The sequence below is a fragment of the Ambystoma mexicanum genome, chromosome 3q (genome assembly GCF_040938575.1).
Source record: "Ambystoma mexicanum isolate Mex_15411 chromosome 3q, UKY_AmexF1_1, whole genome shotgun sequence".
Taxonomy (NCBI): domain Eukaryota; kingdom Metazoa; phylum Chordata; class Amphibia; order Caudata; family Ambystomatidae; genus Ambystoma; species Ambystoma mexicanum.
This window is the reverse complement of record NC_090926.1, coordinates 195,484,920-195,508,197: the sequence shown is the minus strand read 5'-3', so window position 1 is coordinate 195,508,197 and position 23,278 is coordinate 195,484,920. Positions and strand designations below refer to the sequence as shown.

Sequence of the window (23,278 nt, the reverse complement as noted above, 5' to 3'; positions counted from 1 at the left end):
CAGCCAAATTATGAAATCTGACACAATTTCTATTCAGCTTGGCTGTAAAACCCCAGCCACTCTTCCTGTGGTCATCTCCCCAATTTCTACTAGGGACTGCACTGCTGAGGCTCCGGTGTTGAGCTTGTGAAGGAAGCAGGGAACTAACCTCTCTATTGCACATGGTACATCTCCTCCCACTGAGGACATGGGGATTAGGACTAACCCTGAACAATGTATTGCTTTAACACAGTTGCCTCCTGAGGCTAGTCCTCAACCCCATTGTACTTCCAATCAGTGGTCAATAGTAAAAGCTAACATGTCCAAAGAACTGAAAATGTGCAATAGTTTTAGTGATTTTTGTACATGGATGGATACAATGGTAAATGTGTTGAGGAGTCACGTCCGGTCAAAACAGACAGCCCTTCCCAAACTGATTTCCCACCTCTGCCTGAGGCAGTCCAACATCCAGATGAAGTGGACAGTTGCTGTCAGACTGACTGCCAATTAGGGACAGTGACCCAGTCGCAACAATCCACACAGACAACATCTAATGAACCAGGCTTTGAAATTGCTTCTGTCCCTACGGCCTTGTGTTCATCTGCCTTTTTGGTAACAAGTAAGCGAGTGTCGGTGTCAAGTGAGCGAATGCCGGTGTCAAATATCCTACCCATAGCTGCTGTAAATAAATCCAATCAAGTTTTTTTAGGGGTTCGTAGTCCTGCAGATGAAGTTGGGACAAGTTGCTTCCTGCTGTCTGCAGCTGTCCGTGGCGGGAACGCGGACTATGGCCCAGTAGCCATGTCACCTTGCATCCTCATTTCTTCCCCAGTGCACCCGGGCTAACCACCTCCCGCCATCAGGTTTTCCATCAAGGTGATGGTACTCACAGTCATGACTGTAACAATATCCAACTTTTTATCTCCTGAAAGCCTTCAGTCAGACGCTAGGTTTACAAACACCTATGTTAACTCTAACCTCATATATCCATTGACTTCTAAAACTTCTTCTGCTATTGACCTGGGTCTCTCGAATGCCAGGTCATTACGCAATAAAACAACTGCAGTTCTAGACTCCTTTCTAAGATTACATTTTCATTTCTGATGCATCACTGAAACCTGGATTCAACCCCACAACACTACTGTTGCTGCCTCTTTAACTTCTTCTCTGCCTTCTTTTGCTCATGTCGCGGAGGGGGCGCTGCCATACCATATGGCTCCTGTTATTCTTCTATTCCTGTGTCTGTTGCTATACCAGTCTATTCTTCTTTTGAATTCATCTATAAAATGTGCACTACGCATGCTATTTTATTTATTATTGTTTATCGTCCTCCAGGGCCACTCGGCTCGTTCTGCAACGACATTGATCACCTGTTGTTTCTTAATCCTGCCTAGCCCAACACCACTTGTACTACTAAGGGACTTCAATCTTCATCTTTCTTCTGTACATTCGGCCACTCCTTGTCTTTCTATACTCCTACGTCCCGTCCCCTTTCCTCCATACTTATGGGACATTCCTCTGTCTTGTGGGACGGGACCGGAGCACTTTGTAAAAAGCATCGCATTTTTCAAAAATGCGTCCTTCCTCTCTTTTTAGGCGGGGTACCCCACGTGGCCGTAACCCCGCCCTCCTTAGCTCCGCACAGCGCATTGCACTTCAGTCCTTTTCTCTGCACGTTCGGGACTGGATGCACTTGCATCATCTTCGGAAGATTTTTTCCTTCCAGTGTCCTTCTCTCCTGCTGCCGTTTAGCAGTTGCGTAGTAGTCCGTCTATGCCGGTCTGGTTAGATTTTCCTTCTTGTTCTTCTTGTGAGCGACGTTTCGCCAGGGCGGATCCCCATCCTCATTGTTTAGAGTGTTTGGGTCCAGATCACCGGTGGGACTCATGCTTCTACTGCGATTCCCTTTCGGTCCGGGCACTTCAACATCGTCTGGAGCAGTGGGAGGAGGTGTTTCAGCGCATAACTCCCCCGCATTTTCAGAGTTTCATCGATGAGAAGAAGACTCCCAGTAAATTCTTTAGTATTTAGGGCACCCTGACAGGGGGACGGGGGGGGGGGACTCCTTCCCGGGTCTTCCCAGTCTGGGAGGGGCTTCAAAAGCTCTGTTACTTGGGTTTCCCCTGAGGAGCTTTTTCAGGCCTAACAAAGGTACCAGAGTTTTCTATGAGGGCCTCCCTGAGGGGACAACCTACACCGGATTAAAATCTGAGGCCCCTCCTGTGGGGGCTATTCCATGGCCCAGTTATACTGAGGCTGGGGCTACCGGAGCTTTCTTCGAGGTTTCCTTTTCTGGAGCTACCCATACAGACACTGGGGTGCGCCCTATGGCCTCAGTAGAGGCTTTCTGTACCGAACCAAGATTTGAGGCCCCTCGTGAGGGAGCTGTTACGAGACTCGGGTCCGAGGTTCCTCTGTCTGAGGCTAAGGTGACCGACAGAGCTGAGAGGCCTGTTAAGGTCTTGTCGGTGAGGTGGATTTCTCATCGTTCCCGCCCTGGTGGTGATATCGTTTCTGTCGAGGGGCACAGAGTGAGGTCGCTAACCGTAATTCCTCTGTAACCGGCGTGGCCAGGTTCCTCTTTTAGAGGCTAATTTTGCTGATAGTATGTCTCAGAAACATCCTAGGCCACACAGTACCGGCTCTGCCGAGGTTCCTTGTGTCAAGTCTAAAGTCAAGACCCCTGACCCGTCTGTGGAGACTCCTGCCTCACTCACACATGTGACGCAGTTCTCCTCAGGTGCTGACAAAATGGGACCCGTTCCTGCTTGAACTACGGCAGCCATTTTGGACTCTTAACTTACACCTACACCATCGGCGCTGGATGCTGGGAGCATTTTTTCAGGTGCACGTCATTTTCCTTGTGCGCCGTTTCGTCCATTTTATGACTGGAACGCTCGGATGGCACTACCCCATTGGGTCTCGCTTCCTGCGGCATCTGCGCCATTGATCTATGTTAATCCGGCTGGAGAGGGCCCTTCTTGGCAGGCCTCTCCCTTGCTGCCCTGGAGCTACTCCTCCCATGAGAGGCCTCTGCCCGCCCCAATGTCTAAGCCTTCGGCGGAGGATGCCTTTTTCAGAAAATGTCAGAAGCTCATGCACTACGACCCCAAGAAGGTGTATTTCAGAAGTCTTTTTAAGGACATCTGCCCTCCAGTGGTGAATCCTGTGCTGACGGTTCCTGTCGTAGCACCCGTTGTTCTGGCAGCTGTTCCACCGCTACCGGTTGGCCCACCTGCAGCCCTTCTGCTCCTGCCTCCCTTGTCTCCAATAGACAAGTCTTTGGCGGAGCCAGATGTGATGCAGGTCTATCCAGACGTGTTGGATGACACGCAAGGGGATCAGGATGGCGATGACCAGCTCCGCTCTGTTAGGGCGTTCCATGACCGGGTACTGGGCATGATGGCTCTTCTGGATGTTCTAGTACCTGAGCCACCTCCTCCACAAGAAAGGGTGCTTTCTGGGGCGTTCACGTTGTCTCCTGAGGAGCGCACCAGCTTGTTCTTCCAGAAGGACGATTTGGCCGAGGTCCGCAAGCTCTGGGATAAGCCACACTCTGGACTGCACGTTAACAAAAAGATTGACGCTCGTTTATAGGCTTCATACTTCAGAGGAGGCAGCCTTAGCGTCTTGCCCGTTCCCTTCCTCCACAGTGGTGGCGGCCGCCACGCTACAATCCAAACTGGCTTCAGCGTCGTCTACAGCGGCGGCTCAGGTTCTGGCCAAAGAGGACAAGCTGCTTGACTCTTTGGGGAGGAAGATCCTTGCTAATTCAGCCCTGCAGTTGCGCAAGGCGAACGCAAAGCTCATATTAGCGGGGGCGAATATGAAAATGTGGAAAGGTCTGTCGGAATTTGAGCAGTTCATTTCTGCGGACAAGCTGGATGATTTTAAGGCTGGCTTGTCAGATGTCCTGGCGCAGGATATGCTTGAGGCTGCGGCGCATCATGTCGACACCTCGGCTTGGCGCCTCATGCTTGGCATGGACACCTCTCATCAGGCTTGGCTTCATGCCACAAAATTTTCCAAGGAGGTTCAGGATAAAGTTCTGGACCTGCCCTGAAGGCAAAGAACTGTTCCATTCGTCAACGGATGTAGAGCTGACTAAGGGCCTCATTACACGGAAGGCGGTAATGGTTAACGGCCACCGTTAATGGTAACGGTGACCGTTAACCATTACCGCCTTACTACGAGGTCCCTTAGCGGGTTGGTGCTTTAACGCCTGCTTTTTGCAGGCGTTAAAAACCAACCCGCTAAGGGACCTTGGTGCTAATTACGGCACCGCAAAATTGCGGTGCCGTAATTAGCTCCTTCCCCATTCCCATTATGCCCTATGGGGCAAAAATGGGAATGGGGAAGGGCAATGGTGGAAGGGGGAATTACCGCCCCGCCAACCTTGGAATAGGGCAGTAATTCCCCTTTCCACCAAGGCGGTGCCGGTAATTTACTGGCATGGTCCAGGGTGCTAATAGCACCCTGGATCCTTCCGTGTAATGAGGCCCTGTAACGCTCACCTGACTCCCACGGAGGCGCTGACCTGGTTCGCGCTGCTGTGACCTCTTCTAAGGTGATGTGCAGGGTTCGGAACACGGACTGGACCGGGCCCCCAAATCTGGCTTGTCTGGCTCGCAGAAGTATCCTTCTGTAGGCGAAAATAGGGGATTAACTGTCTGCGGGGTAATGCAATCAGCCTCCCACTTTCCCCTCTCACCTTCCTCGAAACCCTTCTGTGATTCCTCGTAGCGTCTCACCTTAGGGTCTGGAAGGACGAGCTCTCCATCCTGCTTCTGATGCAGGGGCGCGTTGGTATCCAGTTACTTCACTGGATTTTCGGATTGGTGAGAACCAAACTTGCTTGGTTTCCAGGTAAGTTTTTTGATAAGAGGTTCCCCTTGTGTCCATGCATTAATGTACTAATGCTAGTGTCTTTTTCCCCATACGGGCCGGGGTACGGAATGCCGGGGAACAGGCACCGACCCGAGATGAGAGGTGAAATCCTTGTAGAAATCAGGTAAGTCTTTAATGAGCGTTTTTTGGTAATGTCTTTTCATTCGCTCATTAACGCTGATTTCTCTTTTTCCCCTTAGGGGCCGGGGTCCGGAAATGCCAGGATGTGGCGCGGACCCGAAATGAAGAGGGAATGAATCACCAGGTAAGTCTTAACATGGAGATTTAGCTTTCCTTATTCCCTTCTCTCTCTCACCTTTTGTTCTGGTCTTTTTCTCCCTAGGCGCTGGGGTGTGACTGCGAATCCGGATGATCGCTGCTGAACATGGAGGCGCCCAGTAAAGGTGAGATGAATGCGGCGCTGCAGCGATCGATGCGATGAGCTTTTAAATAAAAGTCTTCCTTTTCAGGATTGTCGGCGAGATGTCTCCGGGATGCAGATTTAGCAGGTAAGGACTTTTCCTTCTTCTGTTCTCTTCTTCTCTTCCTTTGCAGGTGATCCAGGATGCTGGCAGGCGTGGCAGAAGTCAGGATGCAGGAGCAGACACGGTGAGCGTCCAGCTGCTAGATGCAGAACAACGCGAAGCATGTGTGGCTGTTCGGGTGGGGTTTAAATAGCCTTGGAAGAAGTTCCAGGTATGTATCCTTCCTCCAATCAGGTATGTATCCTTCCCCGACCACGCCCGGATGGTAAATTAGTCCCACAGGTAAAGTAGTTCCTTTCAGGCCTCAAGGAGACCGGGATCCTGCAGCATGGTCTGCATCAGGTAAGTGCACCCAAGCACATCCATAATGAGCCTGGCGCCATAGGCGCCAGGACTGATGTCCTTTATGAGCCTGGCGCCATAGGCGCCAGGACACTGTCCAAAGGGCCCCTATATGGGGTTGCTGGGCCCTTCCTTGGGGACTGGATGTCCGCTTTCGGGGACGCAGGGCTTGAACCGGCTCCCCGGGAGCGGGCATCATGACAGGCCCTAAGACTAAGGACATCACCCAGACAGCAAAGTCCCTGTCCGTTCTGGTGGAACCTCCTTTCAGGGCTCAGAGAACGCCCTTGCAGCCTCGGTCGTCCTCTGGTTTTCAGGGGTTTTTGGATGGAAAGACACACAGAGTCGATCTTCCAGCTGGAAACTCCCGTCGGCATCAGCAGCGAGGCCGATTTTTCTCTTGGTCCTCTGCCTCCTCCTCAGGATCTGTGGGTCTCGTCACTGAGAAACCCGCTAAATGAGGTTTTTCGGCACTTGCACGAGACTCCGGTGGGAGGGCGCATTGCGTCTCACTGGGAGGCGTGGCAGACCATCACCGAGGATCGGTGGGTCTTGTCCGTTGTTCGGACAGGCTTCTGCTTGCCTCTTCCCCCTACCGCACCCTTTAATCCTCCCTTCCAGCAGTCGGGGACACCCTCCCTCAGAGCCAAAGTCCAGAGGCTTCTGGATCTCAAGGCGGTGGAACCCGGTCCCTTAGGGGAGCAAGAGGAGGGCTTCAACTCCTGTCTGTTTACGGTGCCCAAACCCAACCAGGCTGGCCTGCGCACCATCCTAAACCTTTCCCAGTTCAACCTTTCTCTCCCCCGAGAGAAATTCAAGATGATCACCCCCTGTCAGATAAAGTCCTCTCTATAGAAGGGGCTCAGCATGGTGGACCTTCAGGATGCTTATATACATAGGTTATAGGTTAAAGTTTCGACTCAAAAGGGTCGAATGACAAAAGGGTCGAATCAATTCGACCGAAAAAAAGGATACAATTTTTTTAAAAAAAATTTGGGAGCCCCACCCCCCCAACCCTTGTTTTTGGTGTAAAAACACCTTTTTTTACCTATACTAAATAAATAAAAAATCTACATTTAAAAAAAAAAAAATCAATCTTTTTGTTTTCGTTCGAATGCACTCTCACCTTTGGCATTAGATCCTTTTGATTTTGTAACTTTAATTGGACACCATATACATATCCTCATTTGAAGCCCGCATCGTAAATACCTCTGGTTTTCCATGGGGGAGGAGCATTTCCAGTTTCGTGTGCTCCCGTTTGGTCTCAGCTCAGCACTGCATGTCTTTACGAAAATGATGTCGGTCATCGCAGCTTTTCTGCGACAACAGGGTATCCATGTGTATCCGTATTTGGACAATTGGCTGCTGCGCAGTCCTTGTCCACTGAAAGCCTCGAGCAACCTTCAGTCTCTCCTCCAGCTCCTGTTCCACCTTGGGCTGTTGGTGAACTGGCGGAAATCCTCCATGACGGTCTCTCAGTACTTGATCTTTCTGGGTTTTCGTTGGAACACGATCGATTGCAGAGTGTACCTGACTGGGGACAGAATAGCGGATCTGTTGGCCACGTGTCAGGTGTTTATGCAGTCAGAGAGCATGTTGGCCTGGTTGTTCAAGAGGCTTCTGGGCCTCATGACTTCATGCATGCTGCCTCTTCCTCTTGCTTGTCTCAAGATGAGGTGGCTGAAGCAGTGGACCCAGATTCCAAAATTATACTGGTTCCACCTTTCATGACGGCGGACTGCTTGTGGTGGTCGTCTCTCGGCAATCTATAGGTGGGCGCTCCCTTCCATGACCCTTGCCCACTCTTGACTGTACCGACAGATTCCTCCCTTTTGGGTTGGGGTATGACGCTGGGTCATCTTTGGGTTTTCGATCTTTGGTCGCCACAGGACAGATAGCTTCATATAAATTATCTGGAGCTCTTGGCGATTTTCCTGGAGCTGAAAGTGTTCAAACCAGGCATTGTCAACAGGGTGATCTGTGTCCGCAAGGACAACCCAGTGTCCATGTTCTATATCAACAATAGGGGGGTACCAGGTCTCCTCCTCTTGTGGATCTTGCCATTCAGATTTGGGAATGGGCCATTCAGCATGGTATCTGGCTGGTAGCAGTACACATCCCGGGCCAGCTGAATGTCACTGCAGATGCCCTAAGCCGACTAGCAATTGTCAGCTACGAGTGGGAACTGAACACAGAGATTCTCTGTGATATTTTTCAATGTTGGGGCACTCCAGAAGAGGACCTCTTTGTAACGTCTACAAACAGGAAGCTTCCCCTGTATGCCTCCAGGAACGGGCTCGGAGCCTCCTCACTTGGGGATGCTCTCGAGATTCCATGGCACAACATGAAGGCCTACGCTTTTCCGCCCCTTCCTCTGATCCATCAAGCACTTTGCAAGCTGAGGAACACTGTGAATTGCTCCCTGCTGTTCATAGCCTCTTGGTGGCCGGGCAGGTATTGGTTTTCGGAGCTTCAGCATCCATTGGTGTGCCCGCCGCTCAAGCTTCCACTGGTCCTGATCGGCTCCATCAGAGCAATCAGCAGCTGTGGCACACCTCCCCACAATCGTTCAGCTTGGCGGCCTGGTGCCTGAGTTCAGATCTTTAGAGCGTTTCAATTTGTCCGCGGATAACATGCGCATCATTCAGGTGGCCAGGAAGCCCTCTACAAGATTGCAGTATAGAAGTAAATGGCTTTGTTTCTGCCACTGGTGTTTGCATAAGCAGCTGGACCCCAGGGAGGCTACTATTGACGTTGTCCTGTCTTTTGTTTCGCATTTGGCAGAGTCTGGCATTCATGTCTTGTCCTGCAGGCCTTATTTATCGGCTGTTGCTGCTTATTTGTCCACTGACCAGTGCTTGTTTTCACTGTCTAATCCAGTCATTAAAAGACACTTTGTGGGCCTGATGCATCTTTATCCTTGTCTTGATATGGGCAAAATCTTCCTCGGGGCCAGCCCTTTGAGAGCAAGAAATACCCAATTCAGCCCAAAATACAGGTTCTATTGTGCTGAGCAGTGATCTCATGCTAGTGACAAATGACACCTTTCAATAAGTTTTAGTATTTTATTCTAAACAGTGAATTTCATATACATTTGGGATTCAAGTTAGAGATGATTACAAAGCATAAAACTTAGAGAAATGCAAAATATAGAGAAACATAGAGAAATATAGAGAAACACAGTCTTACGCCCCTTTAATCAGCACTAGGAGACCTTGGCCCTCACAAGCTAGCTGTCAAGCCCCGCTCAGAGGACAGAGCTGAAGGAGTGCCGTCAGAGCTCCAATTCCGGGCACTTGATCTGCTCGAACCAAGTCCACAGGACGATCTCCCACCCGAGTCATGTGAGCATGTGTATTTTATAATCTCGTGCTGCCCGTCCGTGACGCACAGTTCCAGAACTTTCCCTGTGCAAAATATAGGCTGGCTCATGGAAAAAACCCAACTCTGTTAATTTCCACTGTGCTTCTTCTGAGCCCCTCCCTGCCCCATCTGCGCGAAAGCTGAGGAATGTCTTATCAGTGCCTTCCCAGAGAAAAGGAAGATTAGCTTGGGGCCATGCAGGGCTACCGTTAGTGAGGCAGAATATTCTAAGGGAAGCAGGGATGTATTAACCCCATCTGCAAACTCTAAAAGGCATGCACTCATAGCTTAGTGTTTATAGCGCTTAAGACTGGCTATCTAAGCGCTATATAGGTGCCATAATGTTCCAAACACTCCAAAAATGTCCATTAGCTACAGAGCTAGGGCCCTCTCCCTGCCTGTCTATCAACAATGCATAATGTGACCTATCACTCATACTAGGCCTGCATATTCCTTGTAGCTCACTACTGCATAATGGAAGTGCTACAACAGACTACTGTCAGCATTTTTAGCACATACTTTGAATACACTATTGGCTTTCAGCGGCTAATGCTGTCATCTAAAGCCCTGATTGGCAAGGTTGCAATTTTGTGTATCACTACAATCCTCCTGTTCGCAACCTGCATCCAAGGTGGGATTTGAATGTGGTCCTTACGGCCTTGTGTCATAAGCCCTTTAAGCCAATGGCTACTGTTGATTTTAAGTACATTTCGTGGAAAGTGTCTTTTTTGATTGCTGTGACTGGCAAGGCATGTAAGTGAGCTTCAGGCCTTGTCGGTGGAGCATCCTTTCCGTACGTTTCATAAGGATAAGGTTATCCTGCAGATGAATCCCGCCTTTCTTCTGAAGGTGGTCTCTGATTTTCATTTGAATCAGTCAATTTCATTGCCTGTCTTCTTCCCAGACCCGGCCTCAGAGGCGGAAAGGGTTCTGCACTGCCTGGACATTAGAAGAGCCCTTAAGTTCTATCTGGACAGAACATCTGAGCTTAGGAACTCTTCGCAGCTTTTTGTGACCTTGTGAAATCCGCAAGGAAAGCCTGCCTCGAAAGCGACCATCTCCCGATGGATCGCTGCCTGTATTTCTGAGGCGTATACCATTCAGGGTTTTCGGGTCCCAAAGGGAATTCATGCTCATTTTGTGCGGGGCAAGGCGGCTGCTGTTGCCTTCCAAAAATATGTTTTCTTGGACGCCATCGCGAAAGCGGATACGTAGGCCTCCCCATCGGCTTTTTGTAAGCATTACTGTCTGGACCTGAGCTCCAGGGCTGATGCTCAGTTCGGTCAAGCTGTGCTTAGGAACCTGTTTCAGTAAGGAGTTTCCATCCACCCGTAATTCCTGTGAGGAGTGCTTGGGAATCTCCCATCAGTATGGAGGAAAGGGGATGGGACGTAGGAGTATAATAAAGTAACTCACTGTAGTGACTACCTTACTCCTAGTCCATAGTCCCCTTTCCTCATACGCCTGCCCGCCATCCCCTGTAAAAATGTCCTCTGTTATTGCTTAAAGGTCATAGACCTGGCGATAGAAAAGGACTGACGGGCGATGCGCCGGGCACAGCTAAGGAGGGCGGGGTTACGTCTGCGTGCAATACCCCGCGTAAAAAGAGAGGAAGGACACATTTTTCAAAAATGTGATGCTTTTTACAAAGTGCTTTGGTCCCGTCCCACAGGACGGAGGAATGTCCCATAAGTATGCAGGAAAGGGGACTATGGACTAGGAGTAAGGTAGTCACTACGGTGAGTAACTTTATTATTCTTTACTCCCACTTTCTCTTATCTCTTCCGAATCCCCCCACTCATATTTCTGGTTCCTCACTAGACTTAGGGCCTCATTACACGGTAGGCGGAGAACCATGGCGCTATTAGCGCCATGGTTCATGCCGGTAAAATACCGGCACCGCCTTGGTGGAAAGGGGAATCACCGCCCCATTCCAAGGTTGGCGGGGCGGTAATTCCCCCTTCCACCATTGCCCTTCCCCATTCCCATTTTTGCCCCATAGGGCATAATGGGAATGGGGAAGGCGCTAATTACGGCACTGCAAATTGCGGTACTGTAATTAGCTCCCTGGGTCCCTTTGCGGGTTCGTTTTTAACGCGTGCAAAAAGCAGGCGTTAGATTCCCCAACCCGCAAAGGGACCTCAAGTAAGGCGGTAAGGATTTACCGGTACCGGTAAAATACTGGTACCGGTAAACCCTTACCGCCTACCGTGTAATGAGGCCCTTAATCTTTCTTTCTACTTTTACTGATTCTTCAGTACTAGCCCTACCTGTTTACTTATCAGACCATTCTTTACTCTCTGTGACACTTCTCTCCTCTAGTCATCCCAAAAAAATGTTTCACCGTTGCAAAGACTGGAGGGGGTGTCTGCACTCCTGCTCTCTATATGGTAGAGGAGAGGTACAGAGGACACCAGCCAAGATTCTCTATTTGGTAAAACGTGGGCGAGCAATCAAGGCCTAGCTCTCAGGAGGTGATGTGGGCTGGTTCTTAAGTACAGTGTAGTCCCCAAGCACCCACAAAGGAATGTCCACACACTATGTTAGTGATAACACAGTCTTTATATAAATAAGGTTCAAGGTTATATACACAGTCAAAATAACACATGTTGTGCAAAAGTTAATCTAAAATGGCAAATATATACAGTTTCTATGTAGCACCACACTTATGCTTTAATTCCATTAAAATGTATTATCTGTACTTAGTTCAAATGCCATACAAATCAATTAATAAAGTGAACCAACAATAGACATAGGAGGAAAGCAGGTTGGTTAAAACAATAGGCAGAATATTGGGCCCCTTCGACCAGGTACAGTTCTGTATGAGGATTCCCCAACCTGGGCAAACAGGCTAATGTTCACAATGCTCTCTAGTTTGGATGCTGGTATAATGTTCGCAAACCTCTCTAGATGTGATCCAGGCTAATATTCACTGTTCTGTTATCGTGTGGCAGGCAGACTAATATTCATATTCCTTTCTAGCTGTGACACAGGCTATTATTCACAGTCCTCTCTAGATGTGATGCAGGCAAACAAATCAACAGTTCTATATTTAATGTGGCACTGGCTAATTATTACAGTCCTCTCTGGATTTGACTCAAGGTAACATTCATAGTTATATCTTGGTGTGACTCAAGGCAATATTCGCAATTCTCTCATAGTTTTGTCTTAATGTAGCGCATGGTGATAATAACAGTCCTTTCTTGATGTGATGCAGGCTAAATTCACAGTTCTATCTTGATGTGGCACTGGCTTATAATTACTACAGTCCTCTCTAGATGTGACGAAGGTTAATATTCGCAATCCTCTCTCGGGGCGACTAGGCCAACATTCACAGTTCTATCTGAATGTGGAACAGGCTAACATTGACAGTCCTCTCCATATGCGACTCAAGGTAACATTCACAATCCTCTCTGGATGTGATGCAGGCTAATATTCACAGTTCTATCTTAATATGGAATAGGCTAGTAATCACAGTCCTCTCTAGATCTGACTCAAGATAATATTCACAGTTCTATCTTAATGTGGCACAGGCTAATAAACACGGTCCTCTCTAGATGTTTCGTAGTGTAGTATTCACAGTTCTATCTTAATGTGATACAGGCCAATATTCAACAGTCCTCTCTAGATGTGGTGCAGGCTAATATTCAACAGTCCTCTCTAGGTGTGGTGCAGCCTAATATTCACATTTCTATCTTAATGTGGTAAAGGCTAATAAACATAGTCATCTCTAGATGTGACGCAGGCTAAAATTCAACAGTCCTCTCTAGATGTGGTGCAGGCTAATATTCACATTTCTATCTTAATGTGGCACAGGATAATAAACACAGTTCTCAGTAGTTGTGAAGCTGGTTAGTACTAACAGTCTGGTGTGCTATGTTCTATGGTAGGTAGAGTGGTAGGGCTTCTCGAGTACAGTGATTGATCTACTCCCCACCCAGGCCACACCTACCTTGATGCTCGTTGCTGGTTGACGGCTGACCACTGACCTCCTCTGTGATACCTGCAGGCACTATAGGGTGCCGCCACTTTTTGAGTCGCCATTTGCCTTGGGCCCTTAGCCGGCGGTGTTGCCGGGCTGGGTGCGGAGGGCCTGGAGGTGGGGACAAGGGCCGTGGAGGAAGCGTCCAGGCGGCGGTGGATGCAGGTGCACGCCGTGCTCTGCAATGGCGTAAATAGCCTTTAAACCTCTCAATTAGGTCGGATTATATTGTGGGGGCTGGGGCATCTCTTACCTTTCCTTTATCCTTTGTACAACCAATGGGAAAACTGTGTAAGTGATTTCAATTTGGCACACACCTAAATCACGCCCAGCATGTAGTGCGCAAATGAAACCCTTATTTATTTTTATCTATAAGTTTAATATTCCGAATGATATGCCACTCATATCACACCCTTCTCCTGAGACCCCCACTCCCCGGTCACACTGAACCAGGAATCAGGCGAGTTTGCAAAGGGAAATATTTATTTATATATTTAGAATTTAAATCACAATATATTTTAAAAGGTAACAACAATCACCAATAGGGGGACAAAACACTGAATAATATCTTTAATGCACTAGGAATCAAGTAATGAGCACAAAAACAAAACCAGCAAAGAAAAGAATACTTTTGGATTGGTTTAAAACAGATAGCACTATGGTTAAGGGTTCCCCCTGCAACACCCCTCAACCCCCCCAATAGGCAAATTAAATAGATGTGACGAGAGAGCAGGTACTCAGGAATAACACAGATCAAACAGAATATCACTCCCACCGTCCCCCTTTAAACACAAGAGAAAAACGGAATTGACTTTTCAACTGTCAGATTGACTTTGAAATGGCTGAGCAAAAACACCTAATGTGGTAAAAATTCTTAAATTATTATACATTTCTACGGGAGCCGCTTTGAACAGATGCAAGCAAACACCAGCAATGATTTATTCAAAAGAAAACATTTGAAATCTCAAAGGCCAAGTGGGAAATTATTTAAAGCTACTTCACACGTGTAAACTTTTAAAAATGTCAATTTGTGGCAAACTTTTCCTTATGCGATTTTTGAAATAACGGGTTTTAGAGTTAGCTAAGGATGCTAGGTACAAGTGGGAGTTGAAATTCACTTCTATCTTAAAAATTGAGGGAGTTAAGGAGGTTTTAGTAAGAGGTGTTTTTCGAAAATAAAGACACAAAATTTGGACAAGACTTCAGTTTAGAATCGGAAAATATGGCTTATGCTTTTACTCAAGGCTACAGCGTTCAGGTAGGCAACCAAGTCGGGAACAGTAAATTCTGAGACTGATTTATGACTTCAGTAACAGATCCCATCACTTTCCCGGCGGTACCAGTCCAAAGACTCAAAGTGGGATTTATGGATCAGAGTTACACAAATAAAGATGACTATGAAAATGGCGCTTTAGCAACAAGACAGAAGAAAATACCACTAAAGATTTTGACACTGTTACAGTTTATGAAAGTAGGGATAGTTCAGAGATTAGAGTAGAACAAGATAAGCAAGGTATACAGTAGTTCTCTAGCATCCTATTAATACTCACAATCCACTGGGATTTAAGATTTTTGGACAGTCACGGTTCTGGTCAATCTATCAAGCAAGGACAGCACATCCGGCGTGGGACTGGATTAGCTAGGAGGGTCACCAGATTTGCACAGGATCTGCCCTTCTTGTTTCTGGGTATTTCAATCAGTGGGATAGCAAGTTCATCAGGCAGCCTTATGGTAGCAAGCCGGATAGTTTCAGGATGCTAGTTCAGGATGCTTTCCCACACCACGGCGCTCCACTGGGTTGTGAGAATAAGTTTGAGGATTGAGGCCTTGCTGAAAATGGTTCAGCTACTGCTGGCAAGATTCTTGGCATCTGGAAGGATGTTAAAGGCTGGATGTTGAATGCTGGAACAAAGTGCTTCACTGGAATCAGGACAGAGAGTCTGTGAGTGAGTGAGTGAGTGAGTGAGTGAGTGAGTGAGTGTTGTCAGCTGTCTCTATTTATCCTTTTGAATGACATCGCAAAAATGGGTGTATGGGCGGTCTTAACTAAGCTTGCCCCTGTGAACTGGGATTGGATCAGAACTCATCTCTGCCTTGCATCTCAGTGATTGAATCAAGGACGGATGATGTCACATTTATGATTTGGCTTTTACAGTCCTTAGAAACCTCTAGCCACTAGTATCAAAATCGAATTTTGTCCTAAATACCTATTTATACATTAGTAACCTCTACAAAAATCACACACAAAGATTCCATATTTTATGTAGTATCTGTTCATCAAAATCCCGCAGCTGAGAGACCTTGTTTCAACTTTCTGCAGAATTTTGTCAATTTCGCCATGAACACATTTTCCAAACTGTCTAAAAATCTCCATAAATGTGTGTGTTTACCATAGGGATTTGTGTGTAAAGTTTCACAATCCTAGCATTATTACAGTTCACATAAAACCACATATATTGCTATTCCTGTCCAGAATACGTTACACAGTTCCACCGACTCTTGAAACGTACAGCCAAAAATTAGACTAACAAATCTGTCCTTTTTGGATTTTTCACCACTTTGGATAACAAGTTATGAGTATCTAAAAATTGTTTATTATTTATTCTTAGCAGAAAATGGTCCGCCCTTTGTCTCTCCCTGGAGCTCAAGGAGTAGGCCCCTCCTTTGGGGAATTCCTTCAAGGAGCAGTTTACGACCCCTTCACACGTCCATTTCCTGAGCTGGAGGATTGCCATTGTTCATTCCCTGGCTGTAGAAGAAAGTCTGGCCTAACCCACAATTATCATCTATCGGTGAGTTTCTGCTGAGAGGATTTCCCTCCCCTTGGGAGAAACCTGTTTTTCCACTCTTTGCAGGCTCAGCCAGGCTAATTTATTCTTCATTTCTTAAAATCCAGCAGAAACCAAACTAGTTGCATCAAATGACATGGATAAGTTACTTTCTTAGCTTTTAACCTGTGGGATCCAAAACAACTGAGATCTGTATTCTTTTCAGCAACAAATCCTTTTATGTTTGCTAATCCGGCAGACTTTTAGTTTAGATCACTTTGAAGTTTCATCAGGAGAGCCCACCTCACAGGGCTGTCATCCGCAGGCAATCCAGTTTTTCTGAGAAAATGTTTTGCTCTTCACATTTTAGGACCTTGTACATTCACAATACTTCATTAGAGTAACTGAATTTTAGCGCCAAGCATGATTTTGAATGTTGAGAAGTGTTGTGTACAGGCATTTTGGGAGTTTTTAGCAACAAAGTAAATGTCATTTACAGGCGAATTTTTGATTTTCACTTGCAAAGTGCTGCTTTTCCCTCTGTACTCCATGTTTGCTTGGCTTGGAGCCCACTGGCACCTTTTCTGCAGTGTGTGCTCTATTCCACCACACATGCACCATGGGTGGCAGGTTGTGCATCCATCTTTTTGTGTGTTGAAGATCGTGGTTTTGGAGGTTTTTGGCACGCACAAGAAATTTGCTGCCATTGTTGCTGTTTCTTGCACCATAACTAGCAGAGTGATGCTGCATAGTATAGCAGAGTGGGTCAATACATCCAACAACTGTTTGATTGGTAATGACCACTTTTCACTTTTGGCACTAGGTATAGCTTTATACATCAATATTGCTGGATAGGCATGCTGGAATTACAATTTCTAACCTGATGACAACATGTAACTTGGGAAAGATGTCAAAGACCTAGTACACATTCAGGGGCACACTTTGGATGGCATCTTTTTACTTGACCAATCTATTAGTGTAGGTGATCCGATAACTCTTCAGTTGGTCTGAACACTTGTGTGTACCATTTCAGGTTAGAGTAGAGGAGAAAGACAAACGGGAAAACCATGCCACAGTAGGCACTGGATTCACCCCCCCTCTCCTTTCTTTGTGTGTGTGGCACTTATTTTCTTTGCTCATTTTACACTATGCCACCCCTCCCCTCTCTCCCTACTTCATGTTTAGCTCCCTGCAATATTTCTGTCATATGCGGTTTGTATTTGTCTTGTCCTATGTTGTACCACTGAAACGCATCGCACTTGTCCATTCTGAATATACCTGTTAATTTCTGTTCTCACCATCCCTATGTTGGAATGCTTTGAAATGCTTGTTTAAGTGTGTAAGTGCTGTATAAATAACCAATAAATAAATAAATGGAACTGTGAATAGGCTAACATTGGGTGCCATAAACTGAGACTTACTGTAGCACTCATCACAGATGCTATATTAAAAAACACAACCGACCTTCATATCATCCTAAAAATTCTTAAACATAATTTAGCAACTGCCTTTGGAAAACTGGCTCCTTTTATAAAGTGGTCAGAGAAGCCAAAATAGATAACTCACAACCATTGGCTCATAAACTCTTTCATTGGCTGGCAGAAAAACTCCAGCTAAGAACGGAATGGCCCAGCTCCAAATCTCAAACTGATTTGATTAAACTAAGGACAGTGCTAGAACATACAAAGGTTGAAAAGAAAAAGAAAAATATTATTATGGCAAATTCTTGTCATCATCAACTATGTCCCAAGAGCTTTGCTAAATCACTCAAAAAGAAAATTAATTCTCAAAAATTAACTGCTAACATTGCAAATTATTTCCACATTAAAGTGTTCACAATTCATAAAGATCTCTTAATGTCTTGTCCTTTATCTGATGCTGACTTCACAAATGCAGAGTCGGACCATATTACATATCGTACACCATGTAACTTAAAGAAAACTTTCATCCAATTTTATTATCTGACATGGAGGCACACCTCAGCTATGTCCAGGCCTTCTGGTTTGCAAATGAATACTACCTATCAAAGTGGCCAACGATTTGGCTTCCATTGCTGGGCTGTCCAGCATGGACACTTTGTCTTGATTTCCAACATGCCATGCATGCCATAACCTCGCCTCCACCCCAAAGATTGTCAACATGGCCACATGAGGCTGTGGCAAGTTTTGCAGCATAGAACAGTGGTATACCCACACCAAGGCTCTGAAGAAAGTTGGGTCTAAAAAACAACTACCCTGAGCACCTGACAGGCTTACTGTAGAACAGTAATATTGTTTAGGGTCTACCTCTAGAGCAATGGTCTTCAAACTGTGGGGCTGCCCCCCACCAGGGGTGACCAAAGAAGCCATGGTTGAACCCAGGGAATTCTTTCCCAATGAAAAGGTCCTCTGGAAGGTCGGGAATCGCCAGAACCATTGTTTCCCAAACATTTTCTCCAATTTGGAGTGACACGCTGGTTGATGAATATGTAACCCAGTCATCATGGACACAACAGGTTGCTCTATGACGTTCATCAAACTGATTGTTCGCAGGTAAAAACCCTTGGCGGATGCTGCTGTAATTGCTGCCAGAGTCTAAAAATGCCCAGATAGAATGCTGATGCCCCTTCACCTGCATACGTTGGATCTATGTGATGTTATCGAAATGAAAGTTCGAAGAATGCTTTCTTACCGAACTTCTTTTACCGAAAAAATATTGAATTCTTTTTTTTAAATACATTGGGGGGTCTCTACCCCAAATCCCACATTCTTCTGTGCTTCTAAACCCTCCCCAACCCCTTTTTAACCCTTTACCCCATCCCCACATACACTTTAATGAAAAAAAATGATATTTTTCGTATTTCCGTTTCAGTAAAAAACGTACTTTCTGTTTTCTACTTGGTAACATCACAATATCGCATACAATACCCTTCTTCCAGGATGTCACTCTGGGCATTCAAGGTCTAGGCCCTGGTGCATCTTTTTGGGAGCTCTTCCCTTCTTCCACTGTCCTTTAAGTTTTTCCTTGGAATTCTGGTTTGAGAGTCTGGTTTGAGGGTCCAAGTCTGTCGTGGTCAACTCGTTCTCCTCTTCCATCTGGTACAACATTTCCCCCTCCTGCACAAAGTCTTTCGGCCATTGTTGGAACAGTACTGCCCGCCACTGTGCCACCTCTTCTGGCGGGGGATCTTAGTCTTTGGGCCTCATTCTGAGTTGGGCTGTAAGGGTTAACGGTCACCGGTAATGATGCCGGTGCCGGTAAACCCTTACCGCCCTATTCAAAGGTCCCTTAGCGGGTCCCAGCAGGAACGGCTGGTCTGACTAGCCGTTCTCTGCAGGTCCCGTTAAGGGACCTTGGAGCTAATAACGGGCCTGCAATTTGCGGCCCCGTTATTAGCGCCTTCCCCATTCCCATTGAGCCCTATGGGGGCTCAAATGGGAATGGGGAATGGTCTACAGAATGGGGACTTACCGGGTCCTCCAAGGTTGGAATGACCCGGTAAGACCCCATTCTGTCAGACCGGACCCAGACCCGGACCCGGGTTTGGAGGCAGCCATGGCGCTAACAGCGCCATGGCTGCCTCCATACTCGTAATGACCCCATTTGTCTGAGAAGGGGTCAGGTACTGTTAAGATGGATTTCAAAACTCTGTCCTAATGGACAAAGTTTAGGAAGCCACCATAGTTATAGTGAACAGGGAAAACATCTGGGAGTTTAGCCAAACCCAACAAGGTAGCATGGATAGTGGTCAAGGCTAAGGGGGTCATTACGAGTATGTCGCTAGGGGCTTAACGGCACCGTTAAGGATGGCGGTGCCGTTAAGCCCCACCCTCCATATTCCGAGGTCCCTTAGCGGGTCCCAGCAGGAACGGCTGGTCTGACCAGCCGTTCTTTGCGGAACCCGTTAAGGAACCTTGGAGCAAATAACGGGCCCGCTACTAGCGGGCCCGTTATTTGCTCCTTCTCCATTCCCATTGAGCCATATGGGGGCTCAAATGGGAATAGGGAATAGTTTACTGAATGGGGACTTACCGGATCCTCCAAGATTGGAATGACCCGGTAAGTCCCCATTTAGTGAGACCGGACCCGGACCCGGGTTTGGAGGCAGCCATGGCGTTAATAGCGCCATGGCTACCTCCAAACTCTTAATGACCCCCTAAGTCTCAGGAGAGATGAGTTGGGTCAGGGGTCCACAATGAGTCAACACAGTGAAATAGTCAAGGAGTGCACTTAAACAGTAAGTATAAAAATACTATATTTATTATTGGCCAAAGAACAAACTATAAAAGTGAACAGAGCAGGTAATACTATCACACAAGACTATTAATATAAAACAATTATACAGTCACTGTTAGTCAACGCAAAGTAAACAGTTCACCCTAACCCCAATACCTAAAATGGAAGGGAAGTTATTAACAACTGCACCAATAGTCCACAGGAATAGGAACTTTAAGGTGAATGGGGCCTTGTGCCCAAATCTTCACAAAGTTCTCAAGTAGTTTAAGGAGTTGGAAAAAGTTAGGGAAATGTTCCTGTGGATATGAAGATTAGTCCAGAAGACTGTCCAAGGAGTTTACAGATGAGTAAAATGTGTTTCTATCTTTTGGAAGGCTTTTGGAATAAGTGTTGCAAAGCCCAGAGTTGTAAAATAAATCACGGTTCTTCATAAACTTTTAAAAGGCCAGAGATAAGGGCACCGGTAAGTAATGTTACTACTCACCACCCGTACTCCGATATTTCACCAGACTTGGCAGGTCGTTGGGGGGGGGTTGCTGGTGGTAGGTTTTCCCGCTGTTGGTTCTGGTCCAGGATGCCCAGGAGCTGCGGGTGCAAGCGAAGTTCCGGTCACGTCCAGGAGCTCTGTGCAACTCTTTCCATTTCAGAAATGCAGCAGTCACCAATGCAGGATTCTTCAAGGCACTCCACCAGATGAGAGAAGGCAGCTCCAGCGACAGTCACCGATACACAGCAACAGCAGGCATCTCAGTAGTCGCGGTCAAAGAAAGCCTTCCAGTCCAGGACCCTTTAATGAAGGGATGCCGAAATCTTGCAGGACGGTGACTTATGGGACTAGCTGGAGACCCCCAAAGTCCCGGATAAAAAATACAGAATGGCGATACTTCTGGTGTGGTAGCCCAAAATGGAGTTGGTTAGCGCACCATTCGGCCTAGGAACACTTCCGAAGACTCGAAACTACAGGGTCATGAGAAGCCATTCAGACTGGTTGGTCCCACCATTCAGAAGGGTTGAAGCACCAGCGAGAGACTTTTAAGATCAGCAACCATACAAGGCTCCTCTGGGATAGCATCAAGAGTTGGTCACCAGACCGCTTCAAGATGGGTCCTCAGGTCTTCCTTCTCATGCACAACTACAGAGGATACTTGGCTACTCTTCAGATATGTTGAAATGGAAGCAAGAATTCTCTTCTTATCCTAAATTCAGATGAGCATTGAAACCAGCCCAACCAATAGATCTGCCCCATACACACGCCCCAGCAGTGGTCCAATCAGGGACCAGTGTGGGAAAACGTATGCATACACCCATCACATACTCTTCACAAACCAGTATGTGGATTGGGATCAGGCAGTCCCAACCAACTTCTTGGTTTCCAACACAGATGGCCTGCAATAGCCTGCGAAAAATGCACTGCTTTCCCAGGCACATGCATGACCATAAAAAGAATGTCCTTACCTGGCAAGGCAGGAAGAAGGCCAAAGAACAAAATGGCCAAAGAACAAGTGAAAAACCTTGTGGCATAGCCATGAGTGGACACTAGCCACAGTTAGTAGCCAAACGAGGTAAACACCAGAACGTGAACTAAAAATACAGTAAAATGGTAAAAATTGAACTGCTGCCACGAGCTTGTGTTTCGGCACATTCAAGAGTAACCAAAAATCCTTCGAGTGTAGGTCTAGGGTGATACAAAAGTTTCCCCATTGCACTGTGTTAAAAGATGCATTGTGCAACATGAAAAAGTTACCCAACCAGATAACATGTAAAAAGACAAAAGGGAAGCATGGTTTTCCAGTACTGACAGTCTGAAGAACTAGTAAATTTCCCCAAAACAAATGAGCAAAGGGCCAGTGGAGTGAATCTAAAGGCTGCAGCTCACTGTAAAAAGTCAGGACAATGTGCAAAACAAAAGGTTTGGGGTTCATACATTATGGAGGAAAAGATGCTCACAGGTCCCAAGGATGGAAGTCTCGGGTCTGCTTCTTGTTTTGCTTCTCGGGGATGGTAATTTTCCTGTGGTTCTGGAGTTGCTTGGGTGATATGACCATTTTGGGATCTATTCTCGATGTCCTAACAAGGCTTCTTGCTGGATTAATTCCCCAATGAATCATCTGGCCTTGGACATACTTGCAGGATTGGTCTGCGGTGATTAGGACTTGCTTTGAGTGAGCTCTGACCCTGCTGCTTAGCGGGTACAGGACTTAAGTCCTCCTTCCCGTTACCTTCTCCTAGAATGGTCATCGATGTTGGAAAAAACCCTAGAGAGTCTCCTTGCATTTCTCCCCGTGGTAAGGTATCTCTGCCTCTGATTTCATTTGGAAAATTCTGACTCTCTGACTGTGGTTGGCTGTCAGTCTTCGGCTCTAACTGGGATCCCCCAGGTATCTACACTGGGTCCCAGGGCCTAAATTTAGTGATAGACCCCTGGTCTTCTCCAGACAGGGTAGGCCTGCTGTCATATTGGTAGTGGTTGCTCTGTCTTCCCTGGTTTGAGTGTGGTCCACACTCTGAATGCACACCAAGTTGTTTCCGTGGCAAACGTTGGGTGTTCTCCACTCCAGCTCCCTGTAAGCTTAGTTTGGTCTCCCAGACAGTATAAAAAAAGAAGCACCCGAATCTTCCCCTGCTCGAAGGTCAAGAGGGTCTGTGAACAAATTAACTAAGAGGGCTGGATACTGGGCATGACTGAGTACCGTTAGAATGTTATACTGGGACTTACGTTGGACCAATAAACTAGAGCAAAATAATATCCCACACAGTCCCAGGGTAGGTCGAATTGCAAGTCTGTCTCAATCAGGGTCTTCTCATTAATGAAAATATAATGCTCATAGGCACTAGGGACCTCCTAGGAATTCTCCCACAGCAAACTTTGGGTTGGTACATGGGCACGGGCCAATAGTTGGAAAATCAACCCAGCAATTCAGGCTCTTGGTGGTAGATGTTCCAATATGTCTTCCTGGGGAAGCATCTCCTCTGTCTGGGTGATCGTCTTTCGATGGGCATAGGCGATATTTCTTTCAGGATCTGGCCTATCCCACTTCTGAAACCACATGTGACGGGGTGGCCTGCCACAGATAACCACTCTGACTCGAATGTCAAGTCCAAGGGTGCTTGTTTAAAAGTCTTTACAGACAGGATAGCCGTATCTCCTGGGCACAGGTATCTAGGCCTAGCTTCCAATTTTGGCACTAGGGCTGTCCCTCTCTATCTTGTCTATCCCGGGCTTTTTCCCACCTCCCTATTGGGGTTGTTAGTACTAC

General features: G+C 46.8%; 1 protein-coding gene and 1 long non-coding RNA gene across 3 annotated transcripts in view; one reads left to right on the top strand and one right to left on the bottom strand.

The window, feature by feature from the left end:
* LOC138582321 (uncharacterized) overlaps window positions 1–23,278 on the bottom strand; it is a 270,743-nt gene that overhangs the window by 198,785 nt on the left and 48,680 nt on the right. The window lies entirely within an intron of this gene.
* LOC138582320 (retinol dehydrogenase 7-like) overlaps window positions 1–23,278 on the top strand; it is a 358,653-nt gene that overhangs the window by 298,183 nt on the left and 37,192 nt on the right. Inside the window, exon 5 of one of the 2 annotated variants that reach the window (XR_011305006.1) lies at window positions 15,648–15,830. The exons of the other annotated variant lie outside the window; for it this stretch is intronic. The gene's annotated coding sequence lies outside the window, so the exon portion shown is untranslated. The remainder of the gene's footprint in view (window positions 1–15,647; window positions 15,831–23,278) is intronic. 2 annotated transcript variants of the gene reach the window in all.